At 33.1% G+C, this 23,428-nt stretch overlaps 1 long non-coding RNA gene and 1 pseudogene across 1 annotated transcript in view; one reads left to right on the top strand and one right to left on the bottom strand.

The window, feature by feature from the left end:
* LOC148755294 (uncharacterized) overlaps nt 1-23,428 on the top strand; it is a 468,556-nt gene that overhangs the window by 238,104 nt on the left and 207,024 nt on the right. The gene's annotated exons all lie outside the window — the stretch shown is intronic.
* On the bottom strand, nt 6,034-6,797 carry LOC109459735 (small ribosomal subunit protein eS1 pseudogene; annotated as a pseudogene).

Raw genomic sequence — 23,428 nt, forward strand, 5'->3', positions numbered from 1 at the left:
ATTTAAATACCATATTATATTACTGCTATCGAGGGTCCAATTCTGACCTTTTCAGTTAATATAATTTTAATAAAAGAAGCTATGGGTAACAATCTTTAGTTACTTTTGTTACCATACACAAATTGTGAAAATACACATTATTTTAACATTGAAGTATTGCCTTCTGTTGTTTCAGTAAGATAGCCTAGGTTGCAGTTATTACCAATGAGCCACTTGTTTTCTAGAATGAAAAATTAAGCGTTGTTCCTAAATTGTACCCATGTTAGGAGACTATAAGAACAACAAATTAAAATATTAGAAAGTGAATGATTTCTGTGACCTAACTGTCCTATCTGCAAGCTGTGAATATAGATTGTGTTATTTAACTATATAACCGGTAGGCATCCAACCTTTTGCGACCATGTCCAAAAATATGCAGTTCAATATGCAGGTACAGCTGGAAGCACAAATTCATCTGTCTGTCACTTGACTTATGTTTACCTTCAAGCTTCAAAATCAAATAATCCATGATGACACTGTTATTGATATTTCCTCTTTACAATATTATTTTGTTGTGTTTATGTTATTGAAGATACATATTTCTAAATACTTTAAAAATAGTCATTTTCACAAAAAGTCTAGTGAGAATTCCTTCAATGTGTGCAACTTCCAGCGCTTGTCAGTTGAAACTAGGACAAAATTGCATTGATTCTTGTTTATTTTAGCTCTTTATGTAAGCAGTCGGATGTTACGGAATATTTTACATACAAATGAGTCCACTCCTAATAGAAACCTGGAATTCTGTCAGTCAAGGGGTGGGGTGGAAGGGAAATCTTTCAAATTTGTTGGTTACTCTCCACTGAATTATGTAATAAGTGATTTCAGAATGTGAAAGTAAGTAATAGCAGTCTGAATGGAAGCCGGTGGTAGGTAACAGAGTTATTTGCGACATTATCAGTGAATGGCAGTCAACATATTGGATGTCATGAATAAAATGTTGATGTAGACTTTCTGTTTTTCATTTTCCAAGTCATTCAAACAAGTTGTATGCAAAGTTATCTCATTGCATTGTTTGAAAAGCAGTTTTTGAGGGGAAAAAAATAAAAGCAAGGTATTTAATTTTTTTCATGTAACATAAATAAAGGTAAAGGAACATTCCAAATGAATACATACATTTTCTTATATCACTAGACATATATATCACTAATAAATATTTGAAACATAAATAAGCGATAAACTATTAAATTTATTGGTGATATAAGAGAAAAAGAAATGGTGAAATTCACTTCAAAATAAGAATTTATGTGAATGCATACTTAAATAATAAGTGGATGTCATAAAATTAATTTCTATAATTGAATAAATATGTCAATTAAATATTTCAATTAAATAATTGAAAATAAAATTATGAAGACTTTCAAAGAAATGCTATTATTATAGAAATAAAAAAGCGCTAAGAAATGCTATAGAAGAAGATAAACAAAATTGGTACATTCTTTTTATTTTAACCTAGAATTCTGTGGGAGTATAGCTATACTGAACGATAGTAGAGACGTTCCTGAACAGAGACCTGAGCATAAGCTACATAGAGGGAAGAATGAAATCTGTTGAGTACGTTGTCATGTATAATGAAATAAGGAGTTCTCAACCCTAACATATAATGGGGAGGGACAATTGTTGATAAAAACAAGTTTAGTGTATGGCCACCCAATATAATTAGAAAAAAAATCTTTTTAAATCACATATTGTTCCTTGGTTTCCATCTTTTTTTCCTCCCTTATATGTTAGCCTCTGACTGACAAAGCTGTTGATTTTAATGAACAGGAAGATGGTACATAGGAAGTGAGGTTACTATCTGAGAAATGGGAGGAGGAGGAGGTGGAATCTCATTACCCCTCTCCTGCCATGAAGGCTGTCTATGGGTCTAGACTGAGTTCTTGGCTGTGCTACTCTACTGTACCAAGGATCACCATTTAATTGTTTACTGTTAAAACTACTGAGAAATGGCAGTTAAAAATTAAAGTAAAATTCTTGAATAAGGTTCTAGATGTTATCAAACAGGGGCATGAATATAAACATTTAAAACATACTGCATTTCACTATTTATATTGAAGTATAAGATGTTGCCACCATTAATAGAAAATCAAAAACATGCTGATAAAATGTAATAATATTCATTTTTTGCCTCATAAAATTGATCCACATAATCTTTTTTGTTTAATTTCCTCAAAACACATAGTAGTAAAGTCTTTACTTAGCAAAATGAGGGATATAGAATTGAATAAAACAATATCCTTGTTGTTAATATAACAGTGTATACTGCTGGTGGTAAATATGCTCAAAAGTTACAGTAATTTTGTGATAATTTATAAGAAAACTAGATAAAGTGTGATGAACAAGAGGAAGTAATGAGCTCTAGGGAAGGCTGGAGCCGTAGTATGTGGGACAGTACATGTACAGGAGACTTTTAAGCAGAGTTTTGCAGCGTACATGTTTATTAACAGTGTAGTAAGGAAAGTGGGGAGCAAATAATCTGAATTTGGAACCCTCTAATATATGGATGCCAAAGGCCCTTTCAGAATTTTATCTAATGCGGTAGTTTTCATCAGTAATGAAGACTTATTCATAGTTACTGTGTGTTTTCACCCACGCTGAATCCTGATGGAATAAGAACCTCATCATGTAAGAGAAGTCAAATTTTAAACCAGTGAGTATGTAGATTTATGATACTGTTTGAATTGTTTGGCAATAAAATCTGATTCAATTACGTTTAATATAGTAAAAAATGGTTGTGTTCTTTTAGGTATATATATATAGTCATACGAGATCTGACAATTAAGTTCGCAAACTTGATGCAATGATGTTGCTAATCTTTTTTTATATCAAAGAGGTTATTCATTATGAATTTGTACCAACTGGACAAACAGTTAACCAAGTTGACTATTTGGAAGTGCTGAAAAGGCTGCGTGAAAAAGTTAGATGACCTGAACTTTTCACCAAAGATTCATGGCTCTTGCATCACGACAATGCACCAGCTCACACAGCATTGGGGGAGGGGGGGTGCGGGGGGGGGTTAGCCAGTAAACAAGTAACTGTATTGGAACACTCTCCCTACTCACCTGATATGGCCCCCAATGACTTCTTTCTTTACCCAAAGATAAAAAAAAATATATTGAAAGACATTTTGATGACATTCAGGACATCAAGTGTAATACCAGGACAGCTCTACTGTCCATTCCAGATAAAGAATTCCAAAATTGCTTTGAAGGGTGGACTAGGCACTGGCTGCAGTGCATAGCTTCCAGAGGGGAGTACTTTGAATGTGACTATAGTGAGATTCAGAAATGAGGTGAGTAGAACTTTTTCTGAGATGAGTTCGTGGACTTAACTGTCCAATCTTGTACGTTTACTAATATGATATAGAAATAGAGATATTCATAATTGATTAAAACCAGAATTATATTCAAGTAATTGTAGTCAAATAATTCCCTCCAAAATCTCTGGTATTTAGTGTATCTTCACTTAATGATAGATGCAGAGCTAGAAAAGATGAAAGAAGTTCCTGACGTCATGGGACATATAATAAAAAAATATAGAAATTAAGCCTATTATAATAAAAAGTAAGCTGTAAAATACAGTTTATAAAATATAATTTATAAAATATAAAAAAATATTTTATAACTTCTACTAAACATAACCACAAGTTATTTGGAGAATATATAATATAGAGGCCTAAATGATCATGTGAAGGAGGGAATGGATGCTCAGGGAAGTCTTCATCAAGGCTGCAATCCTTGCTGTTGTACTTGATGAAGAAGAGTACTAAGGAAAAACGGTGGGATAGCAGAGTCCCATAATGGCATGGTATTTATGTGAAGGCCTTCAGATAGAAGGTTGAGGCTATTTGAGGATCTAATTAAGTCTGTTCTTTAGGAAGATTATAGGTGTTAACCTAAAAATTCAAGCCAGAGTGAGAGGCAACAAGCATTTATTTGACATCAAAAAGAATTTCAATCTAGTGTCACAGAAAAGAAGGAAAATAAAGGAATTTCTATCAGTGCTAAAAAGCTAGGTTACTCTTTGGCTATACATGTCTGGTTACCAATAAGATGTGCAAGGAAGTTCCTTTTGAATGGCTTCTCTAGCTCTACTTAAAATGACTCCACTTATGAGAAATTTTCACAAAAGGGAATCCAATAATTAAATCAGAAATTGAATTTATCCAACGAGACTCAAGAGTGCAAGCTCATCCTAAATTACACAATATTAATCTATCTTACCAAGATTACCTAAAATTTCCTAGAGCTCAAATATTGTTATCAGACAAAGAACTTCAAACAATGACTGACTATTTAAGCTTTAGCTTCTCAATGTTTAAGAACCAATTTTCACATAAATAACTGTATTTCATTTTGAATGATTGATTTATTAATTATTAACTTATACAATAAAAATATCATATAAAGTTAGTCCCTAACATCAAATTTCACAGAGATTTTTGCCCTAAGAGTAAACATTAAAACTGACCTTTTTCCTTCATTAAGTTTTAAAATGTCAGTTTAAAATGTGGGGATTCTTTATTTTATAATTTGAATTTAATTTTAATTATAAAGTGGTATTTTTATGGCTCTTCCTCCTTAATTTCATTTTTATTGATTTTTAGGACATAGAATTGGTGTCTTGTAATATAGCCTTAAAATCCATCAGTTGAAATAACACATTTAATATCTTAAAAATGTATATTTTTGAGATGAATTGAATTCTCAGTATTTTATACTGCAGAGATCAGTTTATGTGTTTTAATGTTGATAGTACTCTTTTCTGAAATTATGATCCAGCAGATTAAACTTTAGCATTCCCAAACTATGTTGATTTATTCTCAACCATTAATGTCATAAGGTTAGCTTACCTCACAAAGAATATAAGCTTAGCTAGGCACTTTCAAAACTAGAAAACTGAATAATGATTGGTATTTTTAACCTGAAGAAAAATATACTGGCTACCTCAAGTAATGGAAAGATAGAGCATTAATAAAGTCAGAAGGTCAGTTAGCTTTTGGAGTACAGCTGATATTATTCAGTCTTTGATTTATTTAAAATAAAAAAGTTCTCTGGACAGACTAAAAATGCAAAGCTCATTAAGGACAATTTTATTAATCTACCTTTTATTTGTTACTTTATATTAAATTTCTCACTTGTAAATTAAATAACAAATTGGTCTACATTTTGCTTTTCTTAATCCCATGACATCTAATAATGTTTAAAGAAAAGAAATTATGCCATAATATAAATTACTTTTTAACATGATTATGTTTTAGATATTTTAAAGTAAGTAGCTTTTACTTTGAGACCTGAAAATTTTAAAGTGAAATACAGGGTAAATTGTAGGAAGGTGTACAGGATCACTCACTATTTTTGGTAAAATATATTCATGGATAGGATTCTACAAAAATCTTATGTCCTATTAAAATAATTTCATCAATCAGTAGCACTTATTTATTTGGTATTGTTGAGTGTAAAATAAGACCTTTATATTTCAATGGATTTGTTTACCTTAAAAATCACCTATTTACATTAAAAATATATAAATGTTACTATAAAAAAGATAATGAAGTCTAAAATGGACAGTAAACAATAGACACAAAAATAGAATAATAAACAAGAAAAATAGATTGTTTATTTTATTAACTTTATTGGGGTGATACTGGTTATAAGATTATATAACTTTCAAGTGTACAATTCTAGAATGCATCGTTTATATATTGCATTATTTGCTCACCACCCAAAATCAAGTCTCCTTCTCTCAACATATATTTGACCCCCTTTACCTTCTTCAACCTCTTTGATATACCCTCTTTGATATATTAGTTTTGATCCACTAAAATATTCATCCCTATTAAATTTACAAATGATCCAAATGATGTAGTTTTTATTTAAATACATTTGTTTACATTTTAAAGTTTAATGTAACACAGTTATTTATAAATTTTAAAAAGTCATTGCTTGTTTTTCAAACATCACCAGGTTTTACTTGTCACCATGAAAAGTCTGAATTTTAAACAGATTCTTGAACTGGAACTCATATCCATCAGCTGGTTCAAGTTTAGCACTTGTCTCATCCCCAGTCGCTTTTCCAAAACTGCTACCTTCACCATGAAGCCCCATGAGTTTTCCCAATTCAAACTTGAGCTTCTTCAGCATTTTGACTTTTTCTAACAAAGCCATCTTGGAGCGGATACATAGATTGCCTAGCTTTCTCTATGTCTTTTCCAATGCTATCTGGAATAAATTTATTGACCACTTCTTTCAAGCCATTGGTCTGCACCCCTTGGGTCATGATTTCCATCATCTTCTGGATTTGGCGGACCTGTTGATGCTGAGCATAAGAGGTTTCCAAATCTGATTGTTATGTTTTTTTAGTAAAACCACCACAGAATAGATGAAACAAATAACCACCGGTAGTCTTGACATCAGCATGAGCTTCAGTCATGGTCTGACATGTTTTGACCATGGAGCACAGTTTGTCGCAGGTATGATCCGTGCCATGGAAATTAGTCTGGCAGTTTTTGTACTGCACATCCTTAGTAACTAGCTTTAATTTCCTAATGCAATGTCTTCATTCTGCAGATGTGCTAGGATCACTTCAAAAACACGACCCTTGAGACCATCAGATGTGATTTCAGTTCCTTGAGTTCTCGTGACTAGTGGTTTCCCAATATTTCTTATATTGAACACAGCTGGTGCTTTGCCATCATACTGATCTTTCTTAGAAAATGGGGCAACCACTTTCTTCTTGGCTTCCTTTTGGCCGCCTTCCATAAGGCATTTCTTCCTTCTTTTTTAGCCAAAGGCTAAAAAAAATACTTTAAAATTTAAATTAAAAAATTACGTTTTTCTAAGACATTACTGTACTTTACTCAATTAAATAATAAAAGTCTATTTTATTGTAGAGGAAATTTAAAGATATATAAACAGTGATACTGGTTTTCTGCAGCAGAGGAGGGTAATAAACTCCTTATGTACACAATCCTTCCTATTTTCTTTTGCAGTTATTCTTCCCTAGATCTGAACAAAATATATAATATTGATCAATGTTGGAAGTACACTTCATTTAGGGCTATATATCTCCCCATATCATTTCAAGACTCATATTTATAATGTATATGTGTGTATATGGGGGTGTTTGTGAGTATAAGCATATGTGTGTACCTTGATGTAAACATATGCATGTATGTAGTATATCTTGATGTAATCATACATTTGTAAACACACACCTACATACATGTATGTAAATAGACTAGGCTGCCGTAATTTTCAATATATACTCCTTAGAGTTAATCTTTCTTAGAAGTCTACCTATTTATGTGGCTGGAGGAGAGTCTTTTTGCATAGATGCTAAGGAAAATGGATATTAAGTTAATGAAATAATCTTGAAAAACATCCCTGAAAAATATATTGTAAACCATTTGACAGATACTATTTTGCACTACATTTCACTTTATTATTGCATATTAATATATTAATCATCTACACAAAAGAAAATGAGTGATGATGTAGTTTGGGCTACCTGAACGTATCCTATTTTTCATGGATTTTACAGTGCAAATCAAGTGAATTAAAGAGAAAAATGAATAGGTTTTTTTTCCTCACTTTTTGTAAAAATGAAAATGCTTTCCAAAATTCCTGTGGCAGATTCTGAGTGTTTCTGTTTTTTTTTTTTTTTTTTTCCTAAGCCCTCTGCAATGGAAGAGATTTGAAATTATTTTGTAGTATCAGATCCCAGCTGCCTGAAACCACTTGACTTTATAGAAGAAGAGAGCCTAGGTGAATCAGAGGATATTGAAAGGAATGTTTTGTTAATAAAAATGCCAATAATTTTAACGTGAAATGATCTAAAGCTATCAACCCATGGTAATATAGTACATATAAAATTAAAACAAATACCCACTTGACATTGGTTATTGATATGTAGATACTATTAATTCATGGAATTTTAAGTATAAAGCATGATATATTTCAATTTTGTATTGCTTCTATTTCAGAGGATAGTAATTATACTTTCGTTATGCCTAAAATTGACTAAAAGTATGCTACTGTTAAAATAAGCTCAGTTTATTAAGGAAGTATAATATAATTAAATATAGGATGATATGTTAAAAGCACCAGACCTAGTAAATAGAATGATTATTGCTGTTATTTCTACTTACAGAATACCTTTTTTTTTTTCTTTTTTTTAACTAATGTCCTGATCCAGCAAGAAATAACTGGAGAACATCAAAACTATTTGAGGCGTTGATGTCATGAGATACAGCACAGGTTCAACAGATTAGTAAAAGGTGAAATCTGTGTGAAAGTTCATAGGTTTTAAAAGCTGAATTAATGCAGTATCCAAAATCCAATTGTTCTTTCAGTCCATTTATTTATGTATACCATTAAGATAGATAATGTGAGTAAGTGACAAAAGAAATATTTGAGAAAATTTATATATATATATATATATATATATATATATATATGTATATATATATGCTTGAAATTCAGGATAATTAGGACAGTATACACATAATTTTCACAAAACTAGCAAAAGTTTATTTTGAACATCTCTGCATATTTTGATATATTATATCCCTCATAAACAAAATATCGTTTATTGTTCTATTCCTCAGACAGTGTTGTGTTATACATGATCAAAAAGTATCTCATTAAAGAATGACAGTGCTTTGCAATAGTTGTTCCCAAAGCTTCCTTGGGCATTATACCAAAAAAAAAAAAAAAAAGAAAAATGACAGTTGGTGTCAACACTAAACAGCTTAGGGCAAACTATTTTCTCAAAACCTATGTAATTTAATTGAAATGCAATATTTCATGAATATTAGAAAAGTAGGCTTTATTAAAAATGGCAGGGAAAAGTGAATGCATGACTGTTTAGAGTAACAAGCAATACAAATTTATTCATTCAATACATCACTGAATTATTTAAAACTCAGCCTAAGCACAAGGTCATGGAATAATTTGGGCAAATAGGTATTTTGCATGATGCATTTCCATAATTCCCCTGCATCTATAAAATTAATCCCAACTCTGGTTGGTGCGCGGACCTTTTTCTTGTAGTCAGAGAGCCAGATAAAGACGTTGATTCATAATTAAAGCCAAACTAAACTATTGATACTTGACATAGAAAAACTATGTATATATGTATGAAGAGAATGTTCACTAGTAAATTTAAGGACTGGAAAGAAAAAGAAAATTGAAATCCTTATAACTCTAAATTTTTATTTTACTCCAAAATAAAAGAGATATATATGATAAATGTTAAATTCTCAGATATTCACAAACTTCCACACAAAAGCTTTACATAAAACCAGTTACTTAAGTCTCTGAAGTAGTAATTACAGTTCTTCATTACTGCTGCAGTATTTTCGACTTGTAGCATTTCCTTTTGATTCTTTCTTAGCATAGCCTTCTCTCTGCTTGTATTACCCATCTGTTCTTGCACAAAGTTCGGTTTTTCCATTAGTGCCCATGAACATTATTAATCATAGTTGTTTTAAATTCCTGGTCTGATAATTCCAACATCTCTGCTATATCTGCATTAGATTCTGTTCTTAGCTCTGCCTCTTCAAAAATGGGTCTTTGTTTTTATTGTGCCTTGTAAATTTTTGCTGCAAGCTAGATTTGATGTACTGGGTAAAAGGAACTGAGGTACATAGGCCTTTATTGTGATGTTTTATGTTTATCTGGCGAGAAGTTAAGCTGTGTTTGCTCTTTGCTGAAGCTGTATGTGTCAGAGGCTAAAAAGTCCTCTTGTGTCCTTGTTTTTGTTTCCGTGTTGTATTTGGGTGTCTGTCTGGATTTCTTCTTAAATGGTGTCTGAAATGTGCAGTTTTTCAGTTGTGTTCTACTATACGGGAGCGCCCTTGATGGGGTGGTAAGGTATGGAGGAGGGAACGTGTATTATAATCCTATGATTGGGTGTCAGTCTTTCAGTGAGCCTCTGTCCCTGGGCTGTGACCTTCAGAAGTATTTCTCAGCCCCACCTGCCCAGGTGAGACAGTGAGACTAGCTAGGGCTGGAGCAGGGTATTGCTCTTGCCCAGGTTGGTTAGGCTCTGATAAACCGGTTACTCTTGAAGGTAGGTCTTGTTAAAAAGAACAAGATGTTCCAGGCTTACCTCAAAATGGCCACGTTCCTACTGCCTGTGCTGGGAATAAGAGGGGATTTTTCTCCATTCTTCACTCTAAGAATGTGGTAGGCCTCCTGGAGGTAAAACTCACACAGGTAGGAGGATGCCCATGATTGGATGTTTCTTGGAATTTTTACCTCTCAAACTTGTCACACAGGATCTCCAAGAATTCATCAATTCTGGATTAGATATTCTTTCTCCATACTGGTTTCCATGGAGATCACTGTTCTTGAAATTCTGCTCTGGTAAAGTGTCATTCCCTGTATCTGCCTGTCTCTCCAATTTGGGAAGCAGTGGCTTGCACTGTTACCTCGATTCCCTAATAGGTCTAAGAAGAGGTGATTTTCAGTTTTTCTGCTTTTATCTTGTGTGAATGGGAGTGATGGCATTTCAGTTCCTTACGTGCTGGATTGAAAACCAGCAGACATGTTTTTGACGTTTTCTTTCCTCCTGTTAGGTGAGACAGCAATACTAAAAGGGATGGGAGTTGGCTAACTGCCCTTGCAACAGTTCAGGAAAGGTTTTGCTATCGTAGTTTCCATAGAAATGTTGGCATTTGTTATGGAGGGGGTTCCAGGAGTGTTTCAAAATGGTTACTTTTGCCCTCCATTCTGATGGAGGGCTGTGGAAGTCTCCATCTATTTCTCCTTGCTGTCCTGTCATTCTTTGCCTCAATAGTTTTATACTCTGTTGTTAATTCATACGTGTTAAGAACCGTTGTACCTCCTTGGAGAACTGACCCCTTTCTCATTACATACCACTTTCTTCATCCTTGATAACTTTCCTTACTGTGATGTCTGCTCTGTTTGAACTTAATATAGCTGTGTCTGCTTTCTTACAATTAGTGTTAGCATGGTATATTTTTCTGTATCTATTTATTTTCAATCTATATCTGTCTTGATGCTTAACGTGGGTTTCTGTCAGACAACATATAATTGAGTCTTCTTTTTTATTCCACTTTTACAATTTCTGTCTTTCAACTGGTGCATTTACACCACTGATACTTGTAAGTGATTATTGACATAGTTGGATTAATATTTACCATGTTTGTTACTATTTTCTATTTGTTTCCCTTATTCTTTGTTCCTGTTTTTGTCTTCCATTCTTTTTCTGCCTTTTGTGATTTTAAGTGAGCATTTGATATGATTCTCTTTTATCTCCTTTCTTAACATTATAGTTATACTTTTTTAAAAAATGTTTAGTGGTTTCCCTAGAGTTTGCAATACACATTTACAACTAAACCAAGTTCATTTTCAAATAACACTATAGCATTTCACAGGTAGTGTGAGTACCTTATAATACCAAAATAACTTCAATTCCTTCATCTCATTCATTGTGTCATCACTCTCATTTATTTTATTTCTATATAAACTTATACCAGTATATAGTGTAATATAAGCAGAAGCATACATGATCAATTACATTGTTGTTATTGTTATTTTGAACAAATTGTTATCTGTTAGGTAAATTAAGAGTAAGAAAACTAAACGTTTTATTTTACCTTTTTCTTATTTCCTTCCTGCCTCCCTTCACCCCCTCCTTCCTTCCTTTCTTCTTTTTCAAGATATGTCCCTGATATGTACTGCTAAAAATTTGGATTTATCTATCAGTTGGTTAGAAGATTTTGCAAGGAAGCAAAATGAGAAGTGTTGGGTTCAAAAGTTTACAATTTTAGATAGGATGACCTCATTAAGTAACAGTGGAGAAAAGACTTAGGGTTAGCTGAGAGGAAATGCTGTTCTTTACTATTCAGTTAGAAGATACCACATGAACCAAATCCTTAAAACAAGCAAGTTTTAGAAATGTAGAAATAAAAATTACTCTTTCTAATAATATAGGGCTGTCTAGGTATGTCTACATTTTTTTTTGAAGAAACATACTTAGCTGCCCAGAATATTCAAAAGAGTAATATAAATTAATTTAAGAAGAAACATACATATTTCTCAGTAAATACATTGAAAACAATTTTTGAAGTTGAGTATTGGCTAAAATCTGAGATAAGATGGTGAGGGTGTTCAGAGCATGTAATCCCAAAGTATGCTGCTTTGGCATATTGATTATTTGAGTTAAAGACACTTGAGAAATAGCAAGTGTAAGAAGGTCACTCTGACCCTTCTTTTCTTTCTGAAGCAGGAGATAAAACTCATGTGACAGGCGAGCTCCTTGTACTAGGAAGAAGAAAGACATCCTTATTATCAGACATGGGGAATTGGGGCTGAGAAATCTGTAAAACCAAACTTCAGTAAACTAATTTTTATCTTTTTAGTTACTTCTCCACAATATACCCCTAGGCCAAACCCCTTTACCCTGCAATTTCTTTACAAATATATTGTTCTTTGTTGAAGATGCTATGCAAGCTGCAATTCTAAGCCACCAGTTTGGGTTGCTTTAGGTTTATGTTTCTCCTGAGTGATATGTGCTGCATGCATTAATATACAATTAGCTTTCCTCTTGTTGATATATTTTGCTGTTGTTGTTATAAGAGTCTCTGCCAATAACTCAGAAGAATAGAGTGAAAATAATTTTTCCTCCCTACAATAGGAACCCACATGAGTAGGCAGAACGTCAAACCCACATCAGCTTTGGGGTAGTTTATAGAACTGGTCTGGGATTTGGTTTTCAGGCTTCTGGTTATAAAAAAAGCCCCAAACTAAGGGGAAGATCAAGTAGGAGACAAACCCCTTATAACTGAGATCCCACACATTTATCCGCTCTGGAAGCAAACAAGTCCCAACTCTCAACCTTAAGTAACTGCAAGGAGAATGGTACTGCAGTCATGGCATTTAATTATCCATGTGAGGTTACCATCATACATTGCCCTCATGTGGATCTGCTACACAAATTCATATTATCTCTGTTATGCAAAACAAACAAACAAACAAACAAAAAACAAGACAAGACAAAAAAAAACCAACCTATAAATTTAATTAAAATGATCTTAAACTAATGGTTGCGTGTAACCAAATTCTAGAATTCACAAATGCGTAAGTTAAAGCCCGAGAAAATACTTGCATTACATATTTACCATGGTTGGTACTATATTAGTTACAGATTCCTAAGTTTGGGTAACCAAGAGAGAAAATGATGGTACAGCATTAGACTTTTATATAATTTTTATAAAGAGGTTGAACTTATTGAAGCCATAAAAATAAGATGATTAATGTTCAAAGTATGTAATCGTTAATATTAAAGCTATTCCGATTACACAATGAACAAGTAATAACTTTATAAACAATAATAATAATGATGATTAATTTAGGAAATATAAAAACAAAACAACACTAAAATTCCAGTGAAAGTCATCAAATAGTCTTGTTACTATTTGGAGGAAGAAGATACTTATAAACTAGATTTTGTTAAATTTCCTCTCAGGTGAAAAATTTTAGTTATGCTCTGTTTTCTTTAACTCTAGAATTACAACTTTCCATAAATAGATGTTTCTAAATGTATTTTATTTGATAAAGAAAAATTCACTAATATACAACAGTAACTGGTATCACAAAGGGAAGTATAATTGCAGGTTTCAAAATAGATTGCTGATTCGTATTTTAAATATAGTTGTTAATTATGATTTATTTTAAGATCATGAAGATCATGACAAAAGTAATGTTTGTCAATACTCAAAATTTATATATGACTTATTTTCAACAAACTTTAAAGTTTATACTCTCAATTTATAAGTGAATAAACTAAAATTTGCTCATTAAATCATTATCCTGAAAAACATCAGCAAAGCCAGTCAACTTTTATCTTCTAGTCATAGTTTCAAACTTTGAATGTATGATATTTTAAACGATTATTTTTAAATAATGGGAGTAATGTCACAAAATTTATTATTTGATTACTATTAGTCTTGCATCAATAATTTTGAGAAAAATAAAATTATTTGTGTGTTTTTTTTGTATTCTTAAAAAGTGCATTAAAACTAGATTTAAAAACAGTTTTAAAAATGTCAATATAATGAATTATGTAAATAAAAATCATCCCACAGTCTAAAAATATAGGAGAATTCAGGCAGAGACCCACTAAAGAGAGTAGTTAGATGCAATATGAAAAACTGGCTACAGAAAAAAACAAAGCAATAGTGTAGATTCTACAATTCATGATTTTCACAAAACCTCTCATATAAGAAAGCTAGGTGATTATGTTTTATAGATTATGAATTTAAAATACTCTAATAGTGGGGAGAGCTGGTATGGGGAAAAAACAGCATTTGTTGAATATTCACAAGACATGCTTATCACTGTAAATGCGTTATATTACCTAAACTAAATATCAATTTTATATAATAGCTCTGACATTCATTATTCTAATCATGGCTCGAGTTCTGATTCAATATATTTATATCATTTGGTTATCTAGAGAAGTTCGACAATCAAAGTTTAGGCATTTTGTTCATAAAGAGAATTGGACACACCAGAAACCAAATTCGTGCATCTATTTTTAAAAGAATTATACTCTAGAAAGGGAAAATTATTGATTAACCATCTTCTAATGAAATCCGACTGTACTGTCTTTTGACTATTTTCTCATCAAACCTCAATAGGATAAAAGGACATATGTGAGGGATTACCAAAAATGAGTATGGAGGTGAGTAGTGGCCAAAATAGAAAAAAATATAACAACTTTCAGGACAAGACTGAGCATTTATTCAATACTTCAGGGAATCTTTTTACGTCTATATTTGAGTTATCCATATATAGCTATCTACTAATTAATGTAAATGTCAAGAACTCCAATAATAAAGACTGTTGTCTACATTGGGAAATTATATCTAAGAAATAGTTTTACTTTGTGCTTTAAATAACCAAAGTGATAAGTAAATACACTAAATATAATTTAAACAATATCTAATTTCTCACTGGCTCAAGTCTATCATAGCATATAGAGTCTAATGCCATAAATATAAATTATGTTTTAAAAGAAAAGATAATAAAGGAAATAAATATGCATACCTAACAGACTTTTCAAAAAATAGTTTATAAATGCAAGTGTGTACAACCGGGACTGATCTCAGTGTAAGAATCGGGGCATTTAGAGTTGTTTCATATTTAGGGAGTGAGAAAACATTACATATGTATTATGAGTTTATAGAAAATCATTAAAATCATCTGCCTGAAACAAATCTTAATAGACTTTATTAATTGGCTTTGGTTGGTTAGTTTGTTGTAATTGCATGAGCTGGTAAATCTCCTTTAGAAATCGTTGATTTGCCTAACTTTTCAGCTTTTTATTATTCACGTATAATTTGAGGGGAAGTTTCTTGATAATGTATCTGTTTACATTGGCTCTGATTACCGATTATTTTCATTACCATTATTATTTAGTTCCTATGTTTCCTTATTTCTTTTTGTTACCATTACATAGATCTCTTTATTTCTACATTTTTTTGTTGTTGTTAATTTTTTAAATAGACTATATCTTGTCTGTAGATATGAAAAATATAATAGATTTTTTTTTTCTTTTGTAACAGTAATTATTCCAGGGCTTTAAGCCAGAACATAACCAAAATGGAGATTGTAAAATAATTAAAATACTTAAAGGTAGATTAGTCCTGAAGCATATACTCCGGGATACCTGCAGACAGCATGAAATGACTTCCTTCCACAGCAGGAGATCACAGCCAGTCAGTCCTCCCCTGTCCAGTGCTGCTGGGCTTTGGATTTCACATCCCATTACTTCTATAGCAAATGCTTTGTTCCCTCCTGTTCTCTCTTCTTATGTTACCTAATTCTAGCTTATACCGAATAACTGTTAGAGAACTTCAAAAGGGTTACATATTTACCTTAGGGGCAGAAAGGCAAACAATAATCTCTGAGAATGTAGATTAACTTTTATAAGAAGAAATTAATTAATACAGCAGAAGGAGAAAGGGGTACATTGTTCAAGGGGATCTAAAGAAAAATTGGAAAAGAACCTGAGAAATGCAGAAGTCAGTATTATTTATGAGTCAATAGAAGCCTGTAAAAATTTTTCTCCCTACTTGAAAATGATGTCAACAGACCATAAGGATGCCCCTGAATATCACAAATGTGGGGATCCCTCTTCCCGTTCAAAGGTGCTAGAAATGTGTTTAAGGTGCTATAGTTGGGACGTTAAATGGAACTTGCTCAGGAATCTTACCAGATTTTATAGAACTATCAGTACTAATATCTAACTATAGATGGAAAAAAATACATGGATCTATGAGAATGACAAACAGTGAATGCGTCTGGAATTATGAGAGCAATAAACACTGTGTGCTTGCGCATGCATGTGCATGTGTGTGTGTGCGCGTGCACGTATTAATAGCAAAGTACATCTGAGCTCTAAAAACCTGTTAAGCAAGGATATACAGGGTATAGCCATTTTTGACATTGGGCCAATCAATACCAACTTTCACTATATCTTTCGTTAAACAATTCAAGGCTACTCATTGGAGTCACACACTATCAAAATTGGAACTTGAAAAATTAAAGAAAATATATTATTTTACATATATAAGTTTTAAAATGACTACTGATATTTTAAATTATTTAGTGAATTTAAGGAAAGTACATATATACAAAGTATAATTCATATCCTCTTGCAATTGTATTTTTCTATTTATCATTAGTCATATTTATTTTAAAAAATTGAGAAGAAATTGAATTTCCAGAGGATTTTCTTCAAATATTTAATCATGATGAAAATAACAAGGAATTATAAAATTATTAAGTATTGTAAGGAATAGATAGATACCAGATATATAGAAAATTTTCTGCTTGTAAGGGGGAACATACTCCCTAAAATTCTTATAAAATCAATCCTTATTAATCACATATTAAAGTCTAATCAACCTTCATTTACATGGATCCAGCCCTATTTATAATCCTCCTTCAAATCCTTGGCTTAGCCCAGAATGAGATGCCATGGAGCTCAGAGTAAAACCACATCTCAAAGCTTGGATAAGTTGAACAGAAGTTTAACAGCTGCTTAATGCAAAATGTTAAATTTTGAATTTGAGTTAGAATTTTGAATATCTTCAATGTAGAGGGTCTTGAGGAACACATCAGTCTTTCCGGTGAAATTGTAGAAGGACTTTGCTCATAAGTGAAGACTGCATTACGAATCTTTGGATTCAACCAAAGAGTAAGAGCAAAACTGAAACAGATCCCCTTTGAAACTCTAGATTAAAGACTCTACATTAGGAAATTATATCTAAGAAATAGTTGTATTCTGTGATTTAAATAATGGAGATGATACGTAAATACACTAAATATAATTTCAATGATAATATCTAACTTCTCACTGTCTCAGGTCTATCATAGCATATAGAGTCTAGTGCCATAAATAAGCAGCCAAAAGCCTGGCTATCTACTTGAATAGAAATTAATTTTCTTTTGTGAAAGGTACAAGAACCAGGTCTCAATAGTATATCACCCAAAATATCCAGTTAGCCGTAAAAATGATTAGATGTATGGCAGAGTAAGAAAATATGATACATGGACAGTAGAAAATGAATAAACACATGTCCCAGGCAGAGGTTTTAAAGCAGTTGTAAATATGTCCAAATACTCAAAGAAGAAAACAATCTTAGGTGGAAATTAGAAGTTTTTAAAAAACAAAATGGAAACTTTCAGAAATTAAAATTAAAATGTATTGGATGTGACTAACAGGATATTGAAGATGGCAAAAGAAACTTCATTCACATTGTAGATAGACCAATAGGAAGTACCCAGAATGAAGTACACAGAGAAAAACAGATAAATTAATTAATTAATTGATTAATAATAAATAAATAAATAAATAAATGTCAGAATACAGTAGGTCTAATATGTGTGTAATTGGATTCCCAGGAGAGAGAGAAAATAGAGGGAAAACAATAAACATGCATTTTTGAAGAAATAATGGCAAGATGTCCAAAATATGAAGGAAAATATGAATATACGGATTTATGTAGCTCAGGAATTGTAGAACAAGCTAAATGAAAATAAAATCTCCCCAAATATATTATAATGAAATTGCTTCAAAGGAGATAAAAACATTTTGAAAGCGGCCAGAGAAAAAGCAACATATTATATTCAGAAGAATAATGATGTAAATAACAGTGAAATTCTCAAGAATCAGAAAGCTATCATTATCCCATACCAGAAACTGGTCCCTGATCTATGTTTGCATGGATTCAATACTTTAAGGTAACTGATATTTAAACTGCTATTGTTTAAAACACATATTTAAGCTTGAGCTGTGTAGTTTTTAGCTGCTATTTGTTTGTTTACAGGTCAGTGTCATAGAGATGAGGTGTTATTAATGCTACAGGAGATACTAAAGAGTTCTTGTTCTGAACTGCACAATCTCTTGTGGGACAAGGGGAAATCAGAGAAAAAACAGAAAGTCATCTGCAGTCAGACCTGGTCAGGAAGATACAGAATCTTTCATCTTTCTTTTGTTCCTTTACTCCTAGTCTCATATTTCAGTTAGAAGTACTATTGTGAATCTATTCAGCAGAAAATAAATAGACTGATAAAAATTTAATTTTTCAGAATTATTGTTCCCTAAATTGCATGAGGAATATTAGTATCTGAGCTAAGACATATCATAAAACATCTGGGACACTAAGGTTGTAATAAACTTGAACGTATAATTATTGATAGTAAACGGCTGACGTAGCTGTAGCCTTTTAGCTAGTAAGGATCTGTTAGACAAAGTACCCTCTGCTTTTCCTAATGTTAGACTGTTTAAATGCCAGTGGCTCTCCATCCCCATGTGACACCAAAATGCTCCTACAAATTTCCAAATGCCTCATTGAATAGCATTTTTCTCACTATGATAGTCTCTTTTGGATACATTCCTACAATGATAATTCAGAAAATAAGAAGACTTTCTTTTTGTTGTTTGAGTTTTGTCAATAGAGGGATATTGAAATGAAGCTCGACATTGAGAAACATTATCATACCCTGAAATTCATATTTTGCAATGCATTCCTTCTTTTTTTCCTATCTTCCTTTATTCAGCCTTTCATTTTCCCCCTTTCTTCTAATAAATATTTATAATACATTTGCTATACGTAAAACACTATTCCAAGAATAGAATAGTGAATGAGAAAAACACACCACCTGCTGTCATAAAGCTTTCTTAGATGGGGAGGCTAGAAATGAATAGAAGTAACCAACAAAGATGTGTGTATATGAGTGTGACTTTGTGTGTGCATATGTGCGTGCGCACACGTGTGTGTGGAATTGAAGTTAAAATAGCAAATCAGGGCACTTGGGGAGGAGAGTAGATCTGAGGGTGAAATGGGGACTAAAAGAAAGGAAGAATAAAAAGGCAGAATGGGGTGAGAGCTGCTAAGGCCGGTAACTATTTTCTATGGGAAAGTTATGAATGACATCTCTGAGGAAATGCCATTTGACCAACACTGATGTGAGGCACTGAGATCTGAGGGAAGTTTGTCTGGTGAGGAAGATCTCAAGATCCAAATTCCTGCATAAGGCGCAGATGCAGCATTGCAGTTCACACCTTATTTTAAATTCAATGAGAAGCTGTAGGAGAGTTTTGTACTTTAAATAGATCACCCCAGGTAAGGAATCATATACAACTCCCCGAAATGAGAGATTGTGCAAGTGAGGCTGTATTTTGAGGGTAGAACTGACAGTATTTGATAATAGAGTTGAGTAGTTGAAAGAGGAAAATCAAAGAGTTTCATGTTTGGGAATGAGTACGTGGATGAATAACAGTGCAATTTACTGTGATACAAAAGCAGGGAGGAGAAGGCTGGGGCCTGGAAGTGGCAGAATTGAAACAAGGAATTTGGAGACATTGTGTCTGAATGTCCCATTAGATATCCAACTCCAAATCAAGAATGCAGGAAGAGCCAGCAAACATGAATTTCATGCTCAGAGGAGAGTCATGACTAGAGAAATAAAGGTATTTGCAATCAGTGTATCTGTGTCATGTGGCACATGAGTGAAGGTAAGGGTGGAAGTTAGTGAAGGGCTTTGTATGCAAAAAAATAAAATTATTTTAGGAAAGAAAGAATCATTAAAGGATCAGAGTGTTTGAAACCCGCCAAGTAAAGTAATTTTTTGTGATTTTTGTTTAACTAATATTTATCACTATATAAATGGTATACATTTCTGTCATTGAAATGTATCTATTTCCACAAAATTATTTGGAAAGTAACATGCAAAAAGGGAGGGAACATGCTTTTCTCTGGTGATAGGATTATAAGCAAAGATTTTCTTTCTTTTTTTTTTTTTAATTACTTGTTCTTTCACTTAAAGACATGTATTTTTTTTTTTTTTTTAATTAGAAAATGTATTATTTGTAAAACAGTGCACTGTGAAGTTTGATCTGCTAGCGGTGTGCCAGGTAAATTGGCATCAACTGGGGGCACTGTGAGAAAGTAGAGATAAAGCATCCCTTAGAAGGTTATTACAGTATTGGATCTTGCAATAATACGGGGAAACGTTCCCTGTAATACAGAATTTTTTTTATTGTTTTTTGTTGTGGTTTTTTTTTGGCAATTTAAATAAATTATGTCTTGGAAAAAATCACCACAGTCATGGAGTTTTGATAGTGAATAAATACTACTTCTGCTCTTTGCTTTACTATTGGCAAACTAAGATCCTGATTAAATACATCTATCCACACCATTCCACACGTGCAAATGTGTGATTAAAAGTGACTGGGGGGAAAACATAACCATGTTGCTTATTATCAGTTAGATTCAGGTTGACAGTGTTCAGAAGAGCCCATAAAGATACCAGGCAAAGATACTACTTTCAACTTTTTCAGTAAGTGTCCCCCTACTCCTGACCTTGGACTATTTCATACATGCTTCTTTATCATCAAACCTCCTATATATTTACACCAACTCACACTCAGGCCTGACCCCAGTTCCTCCTTTACTGGCAAAACAGAAACAGTAAAAGAATCTACAGCTCCCATTGCCGCATTTTCCTGCTTACCAGTATCTAGAGATATTGTATTCTTGCATGTTTTCATATGCGTACTTGAATTATCCATGACTCTGCCTAAATTCAATAATTTCTGTTTCCCATACATAGTTTTTCCCCTTTATCCTTTGTACTTCAGTACTTCAGGCCCAGGAACACTCTGGTTTTTTTTTTCCTATATAAACAATCCTTCTATGTCTGTGGGTAGTTCCCATCATCTTGAAAGCATAAAGTTGTTATCCCATTCTTAAAAAAAATGAAAATAAATAAATAAATAAAAATCTTGTGTTTTTTGAACCGCCAGCTGCCACAGCTGTTTTCATTTGCTAAAGAAATAATCATCTATGCTAACCATCTCCCAACTCTCACATTTTCTTCTCTTAATTTCAATCCAACCAAGATTTTCCTCCTAGAGTTCCACATAAATGACCCCAATGATTTCTACACTGTCAAATCTCCCATCAGTTTTTCTTTCCCAATTGATTTATTTATTAGCATTTGACACAGTTTAACACAATCAACCTTGATGCACTGCTTCCCTTGGATGTCAGATCACTGATGTCCCCTACTTTTCTTTTTTCTACCTCACTGGTAGCTCTTTCTCACCTTTTATAGGTTCCTCCTGTTCCTCCACGCTCTTAGCTTTAGTGCAGCCCAGAAATCTGCCATTGGTCCACTTATTCTGTGTACTGTCTTTGGATACCATTTATTTGCTGCCAACTGCCACATTCTTATTTCCTGCTTAGATCATTTTTCTGAATTCCAGACCCACATATGTAACTGCCCTTATGATAGCCCTGTATCTCATAGTCATCTCAGATTCAGCATGTCAAAATTAATATACCCCCTCCAAAATATCTATTTCCCCCACATTCTCTCCTATCTCAGTAATTAAGGGTTGGTGTTCTCCTGATTGTACTTCTAGTCATTTGAGCCAAGAATACTTAGATGATTGATCCCTTTTCCCCATTATGCTCCACATCCCATGCCTTAAAACGCATCTAGAGTATCACCAGTTCTCACCACTCCCACTGCTCTCATTAGGGTCTGACCCATCTCATCTCTGGCCTCGAGTCTCCACACACTAGTAGGTCATCTTTGCTTTTACCTTTGATCACCATCCCTCCCTCTTATTTGTGTCTTCACAAATCAGCTGATTTTAAATGTAAGTTAGTCCTGTAATAGCTCCTCATTTTATCCAGAATAAAAGCACAAATCCTTTTAAGACACCCAAAGGCCAATAGCAACCAGTGCTTCATAACTTCCCTGAGCTCCTCCGCCACTGTCTTCTCTCTCAAGCAATCTCCTACCTCTTATCACCTCCTTGCTCTTCAGCAAATGCTTCAGACACTCCTAGCTGTAGATGTTCCTTCTGCTTGGAATGCTCCACGCTGGATGTGAAATGGCCGCCCTCCTTACCTGCTCCAGATTTTTACTGAAATCTTATTTTCTCAGGGATATATGCTCCTTAGGGATGCCCTGCTTAAGCTATTTAAAATTACAACCACAGCTTTTCCCAGAACTCACAGCTCTATTCTATTATGCAGTTCAAAAAGTTTTTCTCCAACATTTAAGATGTTCTAACATAGCATAGTACATTCAGGCGTCATTATTTGAGGATTCTGTATTTGAGATTTCACCTACTTACTAAAATGTATTCATAACCACAAAGTCAGTACCCAAGGCATCTGTCCTAGTCGTTCCTGGACATGCGCAGAAAGGAAGAAAATTTGAGCCACCCATGTGTACATTCCCAGCTGAAGTCAACAGTGGTAATGCTCTGTCTTTTGTTTCAGCTTCTATACTGTAAGCAAGTGTCCTTTTCATGGTATTTTCAGTGCCATGTTTTTCACATTTTTTGCTGGTGAAGTTTTTGTGTTTGTTTGTTTGTTTTAAATGGCCCTCATGCATAGTGCAAAAGTGCTTTCTAGTGTACCTATGTTAGAAGGTGTGATGTGCCTTATGGAGAAAATTTGCATGTTATATAGTATTAGTTTTCAGGCTTGAGTTATGGTGCTGTTGGCCATAATTTTAGTGTAAATGAATCAAATACACACACACACACACACACACACACACACACACACATGTATGTATGTATTAAAGATGGTACCTTTAAACAAAAAACCACATAAAATAGATACATTGACAGAAATGAGACCAGAAGCTTTCCTGAAACTAACTCTGCATTTCTTCTAGCAGTAATGGTTAAATATTCACTGTTCCCAGTGACTTTATAGAACATAACAACTTTTACTAATGAGAATTCCTTTTATATGATTTTTACTAGATAGACTGTAAGTTCCTTGATGGATTAAACTATAAGCTCCTTGATGACAGTTCACAGA

The sequence above is a fragment of the Rhinolophus sinicus genome, chromosome 15 (genome assembly GCF_057876585.1).
Source record: "Rhinolophus sinicus isolate RSI-liver-muscle chromosome 15, RSI-T2T, whole genome shotgun sequence".
In the NCBI taxonomy this organism is placed as follows: Eukaryota; Metazoa; Chordata; class Mammalia; order Chiroptera; family Rhinolophidae; genus Rhinolophus; species Rhinolophus sinicus.